The sequence below is a fragment of the Otolemur garnettii genome, unplaced genomic scaffold (assembly GCF_000181295.1).
Source record: "Otolemur garnettii isolate 467f Iridium unplaced genomic scaffold, OtoGar3 scaffold00001, whole genome shotgun sequence".
NCBI lineage: Eukaryota > Metazoa > Chordata > Mammalia > Primates > Galagidae > Otolemur > Otolemur garnettii.
This window is the reverse complement of record NW_003852396.1, coordinates 2,695,692-2,713,350: the sequence shown is the minus strand read 5'-3', so window position 1 is coordinate 2,713,350 and position 17,659 is coordinate 2,695,692.

Genomic DNA, 17,659 nt, shown 5'->3' with positions numbered 1-17,659 from the left:
AAAACTGGTTTGATTAATGTTAGTAGCATTGGGACACTCATACTGCCATTTCAGGTGACTATTTTAAACAAATCCACAGTATTTAGATGATAAATTTCTGTGCAGCTTTTAAAGTTTCGACCGACTAATTTAGAGCTACGGCTGTGTCCTGTGTCTCTTTTTCTAAGAACTTTACCATTCTTCCCCCATCCATGATGATACTATTTGGATCCAGGTGCCACCACCACCCAAGTTAACCAGTAAGCATAAGACAGCTGCCACTGTGAGTTAAATATGTTTTATATCTTTCCAAACGGGAATTTCAGAAAAGCACATTCAACACAAGGTCAGCAAAACACTTCTGAGGTTCACAGTTCATTGGGGAAATCAGCAGAAGGGCTGGCTACAGCTGGAGCATATGCTAATCAACTTGGCATCAATTGCAATTCTGCCAGGAGGTATCTCAGGGTTGCCATTATTAAAAATGCATCAGCCTCCAGTAGTCACCTTCCAGCTCTTCCATCCAAAAGGCCATGCCAGCAACTTAGAGGAGTTTGGTGTCAAGGGCAATGTCATAGGTCAGTTGGGAAGGCGTGCTTTATGAGGGTCTTGCGTCCAACGCAGCAATATGGCACAGCCCACTTTGGTTTTATTCCTCATCTTTATCAGAAGCCCCACATCCCTTACATAAATATGACAGAAAATCATTTTGTCATGCTGCTTAACTGAATTTCAGAGAGTTTGCTCTCTGCTATAGCAGGTATCTTGAATACTGGTTGTTGAAAATTTTTAGTTGCATTTTTCTGACTCCGTGTGTTATACCTACAAGGGCTAGTTTATTAATGAATAAATTATTCCTGAATGTAACTATTTTAGTAAACTTCTTTCATGGCTTGCAAATGCCAGCCAAATATACCAGACAAGAAACGGGATAAAACTGTGTATTTATCTTTCTAATTACAATAAAATAGCTGCAGAGAAGGGTCTTTATGCTTATAATCTATGCTCGTCCTCATTTCTGCCACCTGTGTTTACTACGCTTATCCTAATGGAAAGGCACCTCCTCAACGAAACAGAACTTGAAACTTTGTCTCTAACAAGACTGATGGTTTTCATGTAGGATAACTTACTTTTTACTTTTGGTACTGGCACACTGGGGAGCTGCACAATCAGGACTTTAAAGGCACCCACTTTTTATATGAAAATTACAACCAAATGCAGTTAGAAGGTGGAGACTGGAGAGCACTCCGCCCGGCATCCATTGGATGTTTGATTAATGAGGGGAAGGGCAGCATGTTCTTCCCCATGTTCTCGGCTGTCAGTGTGGGTGAGCCTGGGGCATGTGCTGACATAAACAGCTAACCCACTTAAAAATTATAAGTTCTTGTTTCTGCACAGACAATGTCTGCAACGTTTTCTGAAAGCTTTCTTTTGCTTTTCTGTAAATTTAAGAACAGTGCAGGTGATAACAAAATCCTCTGGCTTGTCTGTAAATTTGCAGACTTCCCTGGTGCCCCGGTGTGTGGCCAGCAGTTCTGAAAGCCCCAGTTCCTGCCCAGACAGTGCCTCAGAGACTTGGTCATAGAGCACTGGACAGTCTCAGGGGCTGCAAACTAAGTAACGAAGATCTTCTAGCTATAAGTGGAACAGGTCATTGCCTCAGATTCATTTCAGGAAAACATAATTTTTGAAATTACATTCTCACAATAACACAGTGGCATATAACGTAATTTGGTGACGTTTGTTCCCTTTTCACTGATATATTTTAACTCTGCTCTAAGTTTACCTGAGTAGCAATGTCTAAAATCAGAAAGGACACAGTGAGAGGTAAGATTTCAGGACCCACTTAGAATTTGCCAGCAACTATGTCAATTATGTCATGGAGAATAAACTTGGAACAACAGAAATTCCAGAGAACTGTGTGACCTTCAAGGTGGGTGCGGATGACTTGCCTGTTTATGTTCTAGGCAAAAGAGAATTTTAGAATATTTCAGAATATTTTTGTTTAGAAAAAAAAACTCCGGGTAAGAAGTTCAGGGTCTTCATTTTGGGAAACTTTTTTTTTTTTTAACATATATGGTATTTCTTATGGCATTATGTTTCTCTGTATTGTCAGCCTTTTCACTGAATATTATGTATTTTTTGTAGCAGAATTGGAGGGGAGTTAGGTCACTCGTTTGGCCCAATTACATCTCAAAAAGAACACACCATCTGTGCAAGCTACTTGAGGATACTGTTATAAACTGGGCATTTCTTCACTCAAATCGTGTGGATTCATGCTGAGATGTAGGTGCCTCTGTGTACACACACACACACACACACATATAATTTAAATGCCATAAAAGCTTTTTAAAAAATAGCATACTTATTTATGCACAATTCTGCAAGATTTAAATATTGAGATAAAATGTAATAAAATCTAATGGGTGGCACCTATGGCTCAAGAGCAGGGCGCCAGCTCCATATGCCAGAGGTGGTGGGTTCAAGCCCAGCCCTGGCCAAAAACTAAAAAAAGAAGAAAAATGGGCCATTAACTCTCTGACCTGATGCTTTAAAAAAAAAAAATCTAATACTTGTATTGAAAGTAGCATTATTGTAAGTCATACTTTTTGATTCACATAAGAAAAAGTAAGCGTTTAAAAAAATCATTAGGCAAAAACTCAAGGTTTCTGAAAGAGTCTTGGTATTCAGTTTCCTTGTCTGATTTAGGTACTGCATTATCTAGATGTTTAGGAACCTTCAAACTCTAAACATTTTATCTTGGTTAAATGAAATGATGCTGGTAAATTGGCCATACAAGCCCGGATAGAAGGGAAGGGCTCCTTGAAGGTTTCCTCTTCTCCTTTGTTTCACTTTAATCAAACTCTGCTATGAGTTTTCCTAAAAACTCTCATTCTAATATCCTTACCAAAGTTTTACATTTTATCCTTACTATAGATAATAATTTTACATATAATAATTTGTTTTGCTGAGGAAAAATGTTCAGAAACTCTGCTTTCTTCATATATTTTTAGAGAAAATGATCTATGTGTATACATACATGAGATGATATATTACACATCTAGAGACACATATTCACAATCTATGCATAATAACATATAATGCATTATTACATCATGTCATGACCTAATGTGTCATTAGCTGTAGAATTTAAAGATGAAACTACTGACAACTCTAGTAAGTCTACTTGTCCAATGGAAGAATAATAGTTGCACATAATTCAAATGACAGATGACATTAAGGGGGGACAAAACTCATCACATGACATTTTCTGAAAGAATAAGTATTTTCATGATATTTGCAAAAAATCACCTTTTATAATGTTTCCCAAGCAAGTCTCACTATGGGGTTTTTCAACTTATTTTTACTTTTTATTAATATATTGATTGTATAGCAGAAGAATATTAGTCTTTACAGTCTAAGTTCAAATGCTATTGCACCTCTATATTGGAGATCTTTTCATAAAGTATTCAAATTTCCTATTTAGTCTGTTGTCTCCTGTTGTGAGCTACAATCTATTTCAGGGCAATTTTGCTGCATTTTATCTGTCGTCATATTCCCAGCACTTGGTGCTGCGTTTGATGAATAGTGAACACTAGATGTTACTGGTGAACGGTCAACCACCGAGTAGACACACCGTTTGTTTCATATTCAGTATTCTCATATGTATAAGGAGCACACAATCTTAGGGCAATATTTTAAGTAACAAAACTAGTATCCAAAAGACATTCAATGCATTCTTTTCTTTTAGAAATATGTTGGTGTCAACAATAATTTCCTAAGAGAAAATATCCAATTATAGCAGAGAAAATTTTCCTGATCACAAATTTAATACCATCTTTAGATGACATATAAATCCATCTAATAGCAACTACAGAAAATAGTCTCATTTAATACCAGTTGAAGAGATAGAATGCTTCAAGCTATACATACTTAATATTATTTTAATGTAACTTATCATAAAGAAAGAAGCAAAGAAACTTGGTGACTAGACTTGAGTAATGCAGTGAGAGACACAGACAGCCTTATGGTATAAGACGGGTGTCTAAAAGGGAGTTTTCTGACTTGATGACCCAACAGAAAACCAGTTAATAAAAGAGACATATAGCCTACAGCATTGGTTCTCAACCTTCCTAATGCCATGACCCTTTAATTCAGTTCCTCATGTTGTGGTGACCCCCAACCATAAACTTATTTTTGTTGCTACTTCACAACTGTAATTTTGCTACTGTTATGAATTGTAATGTAAATATCTGATATACAGGATGTATTTTCATTGTTACAAATTGAACATAATTAAAACATACTGATTAATCATAAAAACAGTATGTAATTATATATTGTGAAATATTTATTTCTAATTACAAATAAATGGAATTTTGTCTTGAAGCATGGTGTAGCATGGGTAACAGTCTTACTATAACAACAGTAAACTACATTGCTACATTTGGTGACAGTATGTGTGAAATGCCAACGTCAGTTTGAAGGTTGAGATTGCATCTTTCTCACCAAATCAGAAATTCTTGGAGCAGTCTTTCAAGAGCACAATGAAGATCGTCTTCTGCAACAAGTCTACTTGTGTATTTAGACTTGATAACCAGCAAGCTGGAAAACCCTGTTTCACAAAGATGTTGTTGGAAACAGAAGAAGAAGGCACAACACAGTCTCACACAGAACAGGATGTGATTGCAAACACTTGATCCAGATTGTTGTAACTGGTATTGTAGAGAAATCAGTTCTCGCTGTGTCACTGTTAATAAGTTCAATGAACTCCTCTTGTGCTGTCTCAGGAACATCTTCAGCTTTGACTGTGAATGGGCTTCTGGCAAGTGCAAATGGGGTGTCAGGTAGATTTGGAAAGCATGATGAAATTTCATCTGCAAGCGTGTGCAAGTGTTCTTTCACAGAAATTATCACCGTACTCCTTTTGTCTGGTTCAATGTCATGTTCCTCAAAGAAAGCAGATAAGGTAGGCAACATGTAAATTTTATTTTCATCCAATTTTTTTTTTTTTTTTTTTTGCTAAAGCTGCAGTTTCATTTGGAATAATTGGATCTTTTCAGGCAAAATGAAGCATGTTGCATATGGTCCTTGCAGTGATAAATTTAACTCACTCAAGATGACAAAGGTGTCAACCAAGTAAGCTATTTTCTGCAGTTCACTTTTATCACTGAAAAGTGCTTCAAACTGCAGTCTTGCTTTCTGATTAAAAAACGTTTTGAGTTCATCACGAAGCTCAAAAACGTTTTAAAACTTTTCCTCTCGACAACCATCCCACTTCAGTGTGAAATAGCACAGCATTGTTCAGTGTATCCAACTCGTTGCACAGTTGAGAAAATAGCTGACTGTTTAGAGTGCTCATCTTTACAAAATTGACAGCACTTATGATGCTTTTCATTACTTCTTGTAACTCTTATGGCAGTATCTTCATTGCTAGTATTTGCCAAGGAATCATACAGTGTGTTCTGATGACTTTTGGTGACTCATTCAGTACCAAACGTTGAAGTCCAGATCAACTTCCTAGCATAGCTGGAGCACCATCTGTGCAAACACCACAAACCTTTTCCCAAGAGATCTTATGCTGTTTCAGAAATGAACCAACTGTGTCAAATACATCATGTGCAGTAGTTGTCGTTTCAAGAGGTTTGCAAAAAAGAAACTCATCTTTAAAGTCGCCATTATTAATATACCTCATGTAAACCAGTAACTGTGAACAGTTTGTAATGTCTGTAGATTCATCAAGCTGCATATTAAATATTGGAAATGGAGTAGATTTAATTTCCTGGATTACCTGATCAGAAATGTCTGCGGGCAGTGTCGTTAGATAAGGAAATTGCACTCAATTTTGTCAAATTTGTCTCCAATCATAACTCAAACAATGTCTTTGGCTGCTGGCAACGGTAACTCCTCAGCACTGGTGTGAGGTTTCACAGCTCTGGCGATTCTGAGGGCCACCAAATATGAAGCTTCAATGGCTGCTATGTTTTGTTTGTGGCACTTGCCACCCATGTCAAGTCTGGCTTTCTGGAGTCCATCAGCTTTTCTCCTAAAACAGTTGGTATCCTTGCCAGCAAAGCTTGATGTTTGCTATCAAAATGGCATTTTAGTTTGTTCAGCTTCATAGATTCGGCTGATAGAACTTCACAACAAATAACACATTGTGGTTTCTCAGTTCCTGCTGTAATTATGGAGGTAAAACCATGCCGTAAAAAATCCTTCCTCACTATATTTTCTTTTCTTAACATTCTTCTCTATACCGTCCCTTGTCATGGGATGGTTTGATAATGAAAATAATATATAACAATAGCTTTAATAATACAAAAGACGATTCATGGCATAGTTCAGTCAGTATAATTCATTCAAGTTTCCTCTGATTTACCGTCTCTGTGTTGTTCTTTTATATACCTGTTACTACCACAAGGGGGCAGTATTCACACCAACCACAGCTGAGTATAGAAAGACCAATCAGCATCCAGATGAAATTCCCAGGGTACGGATATATATATATCTTTTTAGCAGTTGATGATTTTACAGTACATGATTTTACATTTACCCAGTAATAATAATTCATGAAGTGTCATTTTACCTCCAATACTGCTTTCAACACAGTACCTGCTTTTAACAGAGTAGCTGCTCTCTACACATGTGTGACTGGTCCACATCAGTACATTTTGGCACCAACCCTGTCAGCTACACCTGTATTTTTACGGGGTGTATGTGAAGGGGTTAGTGTGATGATGTCATCACTTGGGGTACTGGTATATGGGTGTATCCGCATGTGGGCAGACCCGCCTGGAGATGGCCCCAGGAGCGGTGTCTTGGTCTCTAAGACCATCGGAAATATGTGTTTTCTAACGGTCTTAGGTGACCCCTGTGAAAAGGTTGTTTGACCCCCAAAGAGGTCACCACCCATAGGTTGAGAACCACTGGCCAACACAGTGGCTATAGAACACATAGACCTCACCACATAACCATTCCACACCTCACCATATAACCATTAATTTACATTTGAAAATATTCTGTCATTCAAAACAAAATATCTATGATGTAATCTTTGATTTTTAATATCAGCATTACAATAATTTACAAGTTATTCCCCAGAAGAAAGGAAAATATTAGGACATTCTTTTATTTTTACAAATAGTTCTCTCTCTCACTTCCACCTACAGACAGTGGAGGAAAGCTTTTCCTTGAAAATAAATTTCACCACAATGAACAGAAAAATTAAAATAGAAAGAAGAAACAAAACGTATTCTGTCTACTTTCAACTTGTAAAATGTGCCATCCACAGCAAGTTGCCAATGTAATTGCAGGGCAGAAAGACTTCACTATAGAAGGTTTTTATTGTGAAAAACCAGATGGGAATGTTGGAAATGTAAAATTATTGCAGGAAATATGTATTATTGATTCCTGTAACTATTTGTTTTAGAGACTATAAAAGTAGCATGTATTTCATGTGCACTATTTGTAGAAAAATATACTACAATTTTAAAGCCTTCACATGTTAATGTGATTCCTTTCAACTTTTTATGTATTTTAACATGAAGGAGATAATTTGGGATATCTGCCCCTTTCCCATTTAACATATATGAAAGCATTTACTTTTGCTATAACTTTCATATACAATCTTAAAGGCTATGTAACAGCACAGTTTTTTAGAAAGAACACATTTGAGAGCTCTCTCTTTTCCATAAAATGGATATTTTGTCCATAATAAGTAACTTCACAATATTTGTTATCTTCCTTTAGTTCTGAGACATTCTGAATATTTACTAACACTCTTCCAAATTTATTAATGAATTTTAGTAATTGATGATGTCATTATTTTCTGATATCTCTGGAATATCTGCAACATTATGAAATTATATACATATTAGGATTATTTTTATTCTCATTTGGTATAAATATCTATTTTCTCTATCACATGTCCATGTATATACAAAAACAAATATATTCAATAAACAGAAAGTGGTCTTGACTTAGACTTCCAAAGTTTGAATTCTCACTGCTATTCTAGTGACTTTGAGAAAACTACTTTACCTCCCCAGGTTTCAATTTCCTCAAATCTAATACAACTAATATTAGTATTTATGTCCTTAGCTTATTAAAATAATATCATAAAATAATATGGTTAAATCCTTTTAAATAGAGTCTAGAGCATTCAATAAATTTGGTTAATATTTCTTCTCATAATTATTTTACAGAAGTGAAATCTTGCTATGTTGCCTAGGCTGGTCTTAAACTCCTGGCCTCAAGCAATTGTTCTGCCTCAGTGTCCCTACTAGCTGGGATTATAGGTGTGGACAATCATTGCTGGCTTAAAATTGGCTATTATTTATGTATAGAATAAGTATTAGTATATAAAATCTTTAATACACAAGTCATATGCAATTTTTGAATATTTTAAATGCACAGAAACTTGGAATCAATGAAATCTGTGTCAGAGACAGTTCTTACAATTGATTCAAAATAATGAAATATATGGCTAGGCATAGACACAAATGTGTAAATGCATATATTTACTATGTAAAATTTGAAAATAGCTAACAGATAACAGCAAAACCCCATAATTTTACTTCAGTTACTATTTTGCTTTTATTTGTTTAAAATACTCACTGATTAATCTCTAACACAGGCTTTTTATGAATGTAGACATGGTTTGAGATCAATTATTTTTGTCTATGAAAATATTGATATCATCTGATTCTTATTATATAATGTTGTTTTCCTTTTATTTGTATATGAATGTTAATAATTGTGACAGAAACTGTTAAACTCATGTCCCAGACACTTGAATACGTGGGGGATAATTTGATGGTTATTTTGATCAAGCAAGTGACTTAAAAGGCATAAATATAGACTAACATTTCTTTTTAATTATTTTAATAGCTTTAATGAAATTATCCCAAATGTGTGAAGAAGGCTAAATTTAAAATAGTAATTTTATTTTATAGAAAAATTCTCATAACCTTCTTTTCTACAATATGAGCTGCAAGAAAATTTGTCAAAGTTTTTGACTTTGCAATAAAAACTTTTTTTCTAGGACTTGTATACTCATAATTCAAAGCATCTGCAGGGATCTAAAATCAGGGCTCACATTGCCGTTATAAACTAAGGGCACTTGACCCAGTGTCAACCCTTGTTAGGCAAAAATTATTTTTCTCAGAGACAGGGAAATATGTTTGTAGGGCAGTGGCTTATAAGATTTTCTTTCCGGGACCCCGGAGTAATGATATAAGTCATTCTCCTTGTTTGTCTCCTTGTCTATTTATTGAAAGGCAATATACAGCTGCTTCCGAGACTCTTTGACTTGGAAACCACTGAATTCCGAATTACATGTTTCCATCACTTTCAGTTGGTAAAGACAGTCTGCTCTCTGGCATGGTTCCAGGAGTGGAATGTTCCAGTTAATCACATAGTCTTAGCCTCTGATACTTCTTACACTTTGCAAATCAATCTCTCAGAATTACCATCCTTTGCACAGATGCCCCTAACTTAAGTATTTCCAGATGTCCAATACTTAACATGAGGAAACCAAGTTTTACATCCTCTTGTATTCATTCAGTGGTTCTGTGACCCAGATAATTCACCTAATGGCTGTGATTTTTTTGGCTTATTTATTGAAAAACAAGGATAGAAATGATACATTATCAGATAAATGAATAGAATATTATAGACAATGCAGAAGTCTCACTGGTACCTCCTTCTAATAATTGTTATTCCAAAATACAACCCACGTTATAACCTTTATCATGATAATTAGTTTTCCCCGATTTTAAATTCCAATCAGATGGAAGTTTACAATGTTTTCCTTTTGTGGCTACCTTCCTTCACAGAAATTATGACTGTTATAATCACTGGCCATGGAGTTTAACAGTAATTGAATGGTTTCCAGAATATAATTTTCTTTAGCTTGATCTAATGTTGACATATATTCAAGATACTGTGAGTATGGGGCTACTAGTTACATAATTTTGTGAGTCTTTTGTTGTATTTCTACATCTATATAGTAGAGTAATAGCTGAGGGACATGGTTGGTGTACCATCAGCTTGAGAAAATGCTGGCAAACCGTATTTCATCGTGGTTATGCTAATTCACATTTTCACCAGTAGTGTGCAAGAAGTCTCATACTTTTTCTTCATATTCAGGGGTGTATAGCCGTATTTCATCGTGGTTTTACTCTGCATTTCTTCAAGACATTTGCTGGAGTTTTGAATATCCCTTTTTTATAAAATATTTGTTCATTTTTTTGTCAGTTGGAAGTGGATATTTTTTTCTCATTAATTTTCAAAAGTCCTTTATTCTACACCCAAGTCCTTTATTTGTGTATTACAATATTTTTTATCATTGTTTAACTTACTTTCTAAAACACTTGTATATGTGTGTTTTGAGAACTATGCCTGTATTTTAATGTTCATCTATTTTTTCCTTAATGGATGATATTTTTTGTGTCTTTCTGAAGGCACTCCCTCCCCCAATGCTTCCAGGTAATGGAGATTTTTTAAAAATGTATTGTTAATTGTTATGGACACACAATAATTGTGTAAATTTATAGATGTTCTTTTATGGTATCATCAAGAAATTATTTAATCGTTTTTATTTTTTACTATTTTAATTTTTGAGACAGCATCTTGCTCTGTCTCCCAGGCTGGAATGCAGTGCATCATTATAACTCCAGGCAGCCTTGAACTTCAGACTCAAACAATCCTCCTGCCTCCACCACCCAGAGAGCAGGTGTGTGCCACCAAGCCCGGCTAAGTTTTTAATTTGTTTTCTTATTTTTTTGTGGAGATGGTTTTTCACTATGTTGCTGAGATTGGTCTCAAATTTCTGGTCTCAAGCAATCCTCCCAGTTCAGCCTCCCAAAGTGCTGGGAGGCTAAAGTACTTACATCTTCAGTCCGTGTGCATTTGTTTCTGCTTATTGTGTATTGAGATTTATTTTTCATGTTTATATTCAATTCATCTCGTCTGTTAAGATTAGTTTTTTATTTCTTTATTTCATTAATGAAGTCATCTTGTACTCAAGTTTTATTTGACTGAAGGTTCTTAATTAAGTCTATTTAAAATATGTGTATATTTCACTTTATCTACATAATTTATTTGTTGATATGTTCTCAAAATGCCAACAGTATTCACTCTGTCCTTTTTCTTTTTATTGCCAGTGGTGATGAACCCTTTTTTGTTATTTATGTAAACTCTCAGCTTGGTCAGTATTTCTAGAAGTATAACATATATTAATCCTTAAAATAAAAAATAAATGTGGGGCTTTTAACTTTTTTCTATTTCATGTTAGTATTAATTTTCCTTCTGTTGCTTTAATAGATTGTTATGTTTTTCAGTATCACTTTTAAATGCATAAAACTTCTGCATTGTACCTCGGCAGATACATGTCACAAAGCTTTAAAGTGTGTATTCACTGACACTTAGTGCAAAATACCTTTTAATTTCCTCTATGATTTACTTTTTGGCCAAACAGTTAGATAGAGGTAGTACTCATATGACAACATATTACTTAATTTATAAATATTTTAGAATTTTCTAATTAACTTTTTGTTATTAATATCCAGTTTAATTCTATGATAGATTACATATTCAGTATGTATTGAAACATCGTGATTGGTGCAGCCAAATTTTTAAAATTCTTTCTTGGTAACTTCAAAGAATGCACACTACAGTCTCTGGGTGCCATTTCCTGTATATCAATTTTGTTGAATGCATCATTCAAATTTTCTGTATTCTAAGTGATATTTTTCCCATTTTTATTACTAAGAAAAGATTTGATTTTTAATTTCAACTCTATTTTGGGTTCATTTTAACCATTTGGGCTTTATTTTGAAAGGTTTTATACTAGCTCATGTTAAACTAAAATGCTTCCCAAATGTTTTCTATTCAGAACACAGACCCAAAAAAGAATTGAATTAAGTTAAAAAAAATGCTTATTTGTCAAGCTGAGGTCAACAGACAGGCATCCTTCATTTCTGTTAGCGTTGTTTTATTCCTACCCTAGTATTTCCCACTTCTTTTTTATTCTTTCTTCCTTAGAGTACACATATCTTTGCTTACATTACAAATCTGCTTTCACGTTGTCTACTTTTTCATAAAGACCTTACTGTATTAATCATAATTATGTAAACTCCCTATATTTAATTTCTAATGTTTGTGTCAAATTTGAGTCTGATTCTATTGGTTGTTTTATCTCTTCAGAATGTGCCTTGTATTACCTTTTACCATTCTTTCTTTTTGTTTGCTTGTTTTACCTATTTTTTGCTAAAAGCTATGATGATATACCAGGTAGTAGAAACTGAGGGGAAAGGCCTCTAGTGGAAGAATAATTGAGGTTAACTGAGGCTAACAGATTACTAGTTAGGAGCTCAGCTATCGGTCCAGTGTCCTCGTTTTTGCCTCTTTCTTTGTATTTGAACTTCCATAAGAACTTTTCCTTAAATAGTTCTTTCAGCCGTAATCCTCTGTTATGAACTAGATCTCTGTTATGGTGGTGCAGTGTCCAACTTTCATATTGAAATCATGGTATTTTAGTGCCTTTGTCCTTTGCTATGATGGCCACTTCACAGATGTTTCTATTCTAATCTTCTCCCACTCCCCACTGCATTTACAGGAGATGGGCAGATCTAAAGTATCTATCCTTGGATAGTATCTATCCCATCTGACTGTGATAAGTCGCTGAGAAAGTCTAATTTTATTTTATTTTATTTTATTTTTATTTTTGCTCCTGCAAAAATTTGGTGGGATTTCTGGCTGTAAAAGCGACAGAAATGTGAGGTGTACCTAAGACTGTGCTTCTGGAGTTTCTCACTCTATGCTTCATCTTCAGCCTCTGGCTTGTCGAGTGTTCTCACCAGTTAATAAACTCCAGGATCTATTGCTCCAGGTAAATAACACATGAACTGATTGCCTGTGTGCACCTGTCTTTGAAGTGACCAGCTTATCCTGGAACCTCAATTGTCTGGTAAGGCCAGGAAAAGTCGATTTCCATTGTGTTCAGCTTTCTTGTTTAGTAAGGAGGAGAGTGATGAATACCAATTTCTTTATATGTCAGATCTAAAATTGCCTTTGGAAATAGCATATGATTATTACCTAGTCATGCCATCAGCCATAGGACCTCTTGGCTAATTGAAATTTCTTGGAAGTAGACCTTGCAAATGCTTCAAATATGTTGTTTATTGTTATTTGTGTATTTAGCAATCGAAATGACCTAATATATCAACATATTAATGAAGGTTTCCTCTGGGAGATTAAAGTTCTAGGTGACTTTGTGGATTTTTTTTTAATACTGCATTTTATAAATTATCTACAATGTTATCAGAAAGAAAAAAGCCAATTAGCCCTGTTAGGGGTGGGTAACCTGCAGCCTTCTGGTTCCAAGATCTTTTTTTGTAAGTACCCAGAGAAGCAAGAAAAGCTTCAGCTTTCTCTGTTACACCTGTTTTAATGAAAGGTGTTTTTCTTTTTCTTTTTTTTTATGTAAAGTTTAAATTCAGAGAAAAGCCTCTACTCATATTCCCTAAACTGCAGGTTCCCACTCCTTGTTTATGGAGACAGGAAGGACACACAAGTCCCTAATCAATATGTGGATGCTGAACATTGGTTTGGCCTCCAAGAATCAGGCCATCTCAAAGCAAGGGGTACCGGTTATTGGTGAGTTCAAGGATTCTTTGATTTATAATTGGTTAAATAAATGAAGCTATATCTAAAAACTTCAAATGTTTTAACTTAGGATAAAGATATTTGTAATAAGAGACAAGTCATAGGATATTTACAAACAGTCTCATGATACATTAAGTAAACTAATGGCCTGCACGTGTGATTTCATCTTTGCTCTCTCTTGCCTTAGGACTACTAGTACCTTAACATCTTATTGTAACAAAGTGGGAGAGGGCATGACACAGGCATGCCTAACCTCCCTTCTCATGGCCAGAAACTCAAATTTAGGGCTTTTTTAGGATTCCCTTGACCAACAGGGGGTCCATTCAGTCACCTGGAGGACTTAATATTTTATTTCAGTTCATAACAATAATTAATTTGTCACAATAGGAAATGCCATCATTTGAAAAATGTGGATAAAAACTTTGTGGAAAGGCTAAATTTTGTTTTCCAAGCACAGAATGCTGAGCAGAACAGAAAAGCAGGAAACTTTTAGGTTCTCCTCATTTTTTGCAAAGTCTATGGGGATGACTTGGTGCTGCGGGTTTAAACAATGTTATGTGTATACATGAAGTGGAGAAAGGGTAGGGGAGAAAAACATGGCTTTTCCCAAGCTTCTGGCTTCTTTGGGCTATGAGTTATATTGACATAAGAGAGATTAACAGTAGAAAAACCATTTGAATTATGCACACATGCGTGAAATTCCCACGAAAATAAGACTCAAAGAAGAGCAGGATGATTGGAGTTATCCGTGAGCAACTGTCTTCTTGATAGACATAACTGTATTAACTAAATGTTCCCTTATAGGTGTTAACTTCTTTTACAAAAGGGCAGCTTTTCAAAGCTATTCTTGTGTCTGATGTTTCTCAAAATCATCAGCTTGAAGTGATCAATATGTCCAATTGGAATATTCCGGGGTGGCACATTCTGGTCTCCTAAAAGTTGTATTCTGAGATGGTGCTTCCTGAGTGGCAACAAAAGTTTTAGTACTAAGTTCTTACCGTGTGTTTGGGTGTATATGTAGTATAGGCACCTGCGTGCACTTGGTGTTTGACTCTTAGAAGTAGCATCTTGATATGTACATTTAGTTATCTGAAGTGGAAAAAACGATGTAGTGGCAGGTTCTACAAACCCGGCACAGCCAAATTCCCTCAACCTCAACACAGCTGGATGTGGGGTAAGAATCATGGGTTTTAATTTAGACTGATCCAGGTTTTACATCCTAATTGCCATGTGTTAACTGTCTAACTTTAAAAATCACCTCTCTAGATTTATTATTTCTTCTCCTTAATTCGGATCACGATGATGATAATTCCCTCCTTTCCTCATACTCCCATCTGTCACTTATTTCTAATCATTTATCCTCAGTGTTACTCCAAATATATTCTGAAAACAAAACCCTACTGATTCAAATTCTCTGTCAGATATACCGAGAACTTCCAGTTTAACTATACCCTCAGTCTCTGCCGTCTTTTCTGTTGCTTCTCCTTCATTCTAAACCCACCAGGGCTGAGCACGGTGGCTCATGCCTCCCACTCTGGGAGGCCCAGGCAGGTGGTGGTTGGCTTGAGCTCAAGACCAGTTTGAGCAAGAGTAAGACCCCCATCTCTACTAAAAATAGAAGAACTATCTGGGTGTTGTGGTGGGCACCTGTAGTCCCAGCTATTTGGGAGGCTGAGGCAAGAGAATTGCTAGAACCTAGGAATTCGAGGTTGCTATCACTCCATTCAGGGTGACAGAGTGAGACTCTGTCTCAAAACAAAAACAAAAACAAACAAACAAATATCCACCTGAACAGATGTCTTCTTTTGTGATTCTAACTTTTATTTCTATGCTTGTCCTTACATGTTTGTTCATCAAAGTTCTACCATTGTGTCAGATTTGACCCATCACTATCAGAGAATCACTTCTAGATAACTATTTCTCATATCCCTGATATTTTTTGGATAAAGATGGTTTGCCTTGACACATTCTCTACATTGTTGATAAGTTTGAGCTCCTCAGGTTCAAAAATTATTCTCAACACATAGAGTCTGACATTTCTATCATAGTACTTAGTCTAGCGGTTTTTTCCACAGGAAGCCCTCAATAGTCTTAGATAAAATTTACGTTGACCCAATCAATGCCCATAAAGTGGGACAATTTTTTCCATCCAAACTGAATCTCATCCCATAGCAGACTTTCCTGCACTCTCACTAGCAAGTACTTACTTCACTGTTGATTAGGCAGAAAAAAAGAATTGGTTAAGTTGGTCAAAGAAGTTGTGGCACGGTCAGACTACGTGTTTTGTTCACAAATATGTAGCGAAGCTTAAGCTGCCCAGACATTTTTAATCAGAAATTCTCAAAATAATATTGAGCTATTTCAGATTTTCACAGAATGGAAAATATTGATGTTCCCCTAAGTGGTTGTGTATATCACCAAGAGGTCTACACATATTGGGACGTGGCTGGTGCTTTGATTTCTGAGCTTTCTCAACTGACCTGAGGCTTTAAAATATTAGTTTAATATGTTATCCGTGTTACCTGACATTTCTTCTGACAGTAATAACATCTTATAGTAGTCACATAAGTATGTAAAATCTCATTTTAATATAGAATATAGTGTAGCACAATCTTCAGGGGCCTATAATTCCGTGACTGAAGGAAGAATTCAAAAGCATCAATATTGTATATCCGAAATCTCCTCTTACCTTTCCCAAATCAGAAATAAAAAATGTATATGTTCATTTATATAAACATGAATGCACATATTTCCTCTGTTGCATTCACTCGTGGCAACTTTATTTTTACCACGAAGATTCACAACTAAATTAATCTATCTCCTTGAATGACTAAAATATAGACATTTTGTTAAAAGAAAGATATATATATCCTCTTGGCATCCAGGATACATCATGCCCCAAATCCTTCACAGCCCAGTTTTTCTATTTTATTTTTATCTCCAAGACCTGTTAGATGAATGACACTAACATTCCTTTCCAGGTTGGTTTGAGCAATCAACTATGAATAACATAAATCAGTTATTTGAATTCTATATTTAGTATTAATGTCTTCTTTCAGTTTTTTTCTACAATTACCCCAAGAAAATAATGATTACATTGTCCTAAGAAGATTGAAAACTACTTATTGCTAAGTAGAGAATACTTCAGGGGAACTAATTTATAACATCATAGGTTATAAAATTTATATGTAACTTCTTATCCAAAATAAAGTAAAAAAAAATGTTTATTGTAGAAAATCAGCCTTTCGAAATCACGTGAATTGGACATATAATTCTGGTGAGGAGAGGTAAAAGCAATATACATTTAGCGCCAAAACTGGGCTGTGGAGAGGCCAAGATTAATCACAGCCAAGATTACTAGTAATCACAGCACAACAGACAGATTTTGAATCCACATTCAAAATTATTTTTTAATATGTTTGCCATGCCTTAAATATTGCTCACTGTACAATATTTGAGGATTCTCTTCTTTTATATTAGATGCCAACCGTAATCTATAATATGGGTTGAAAAAGAAGACCCAAAACAGAGAAAATGTTAATCCTTGTTAACATAACATATTAACACTAGTTAATCTCTGTACTCAACAAGAACATTCTCATGTATTATATAATCCTTTTGTACCCCTTCAATATATTCACAGTTTGTGTTATTTTGAAATATTTAAGAATAGAAAAATGTTCCCTTGAAGTATGTGTATTGATAAGGGTTGGTTACTGTAAGACAAGATTAATATATATATTTTTAAGGACGCGGGCCTAGAATATTCTGGTGAAATTCTTGAGCTCCAGAGGTAATACTCAATACTATAAGAGTTCAAATGGAAGAAAAAGCTACCTATAAAGAAGAGAAGACAGATGAACTTATAAATGTCTGATTTCTTGCCTGAAAATTTGAATACTAACATTTCCCGACAGCCGTCTGCATGCCAATGAAAGGGAGGCACAAAAATTCATTAGTTCTATATCCAGTCATTGCTTCCTCGAGGCAAATAAAATACATTTGGGAAAAT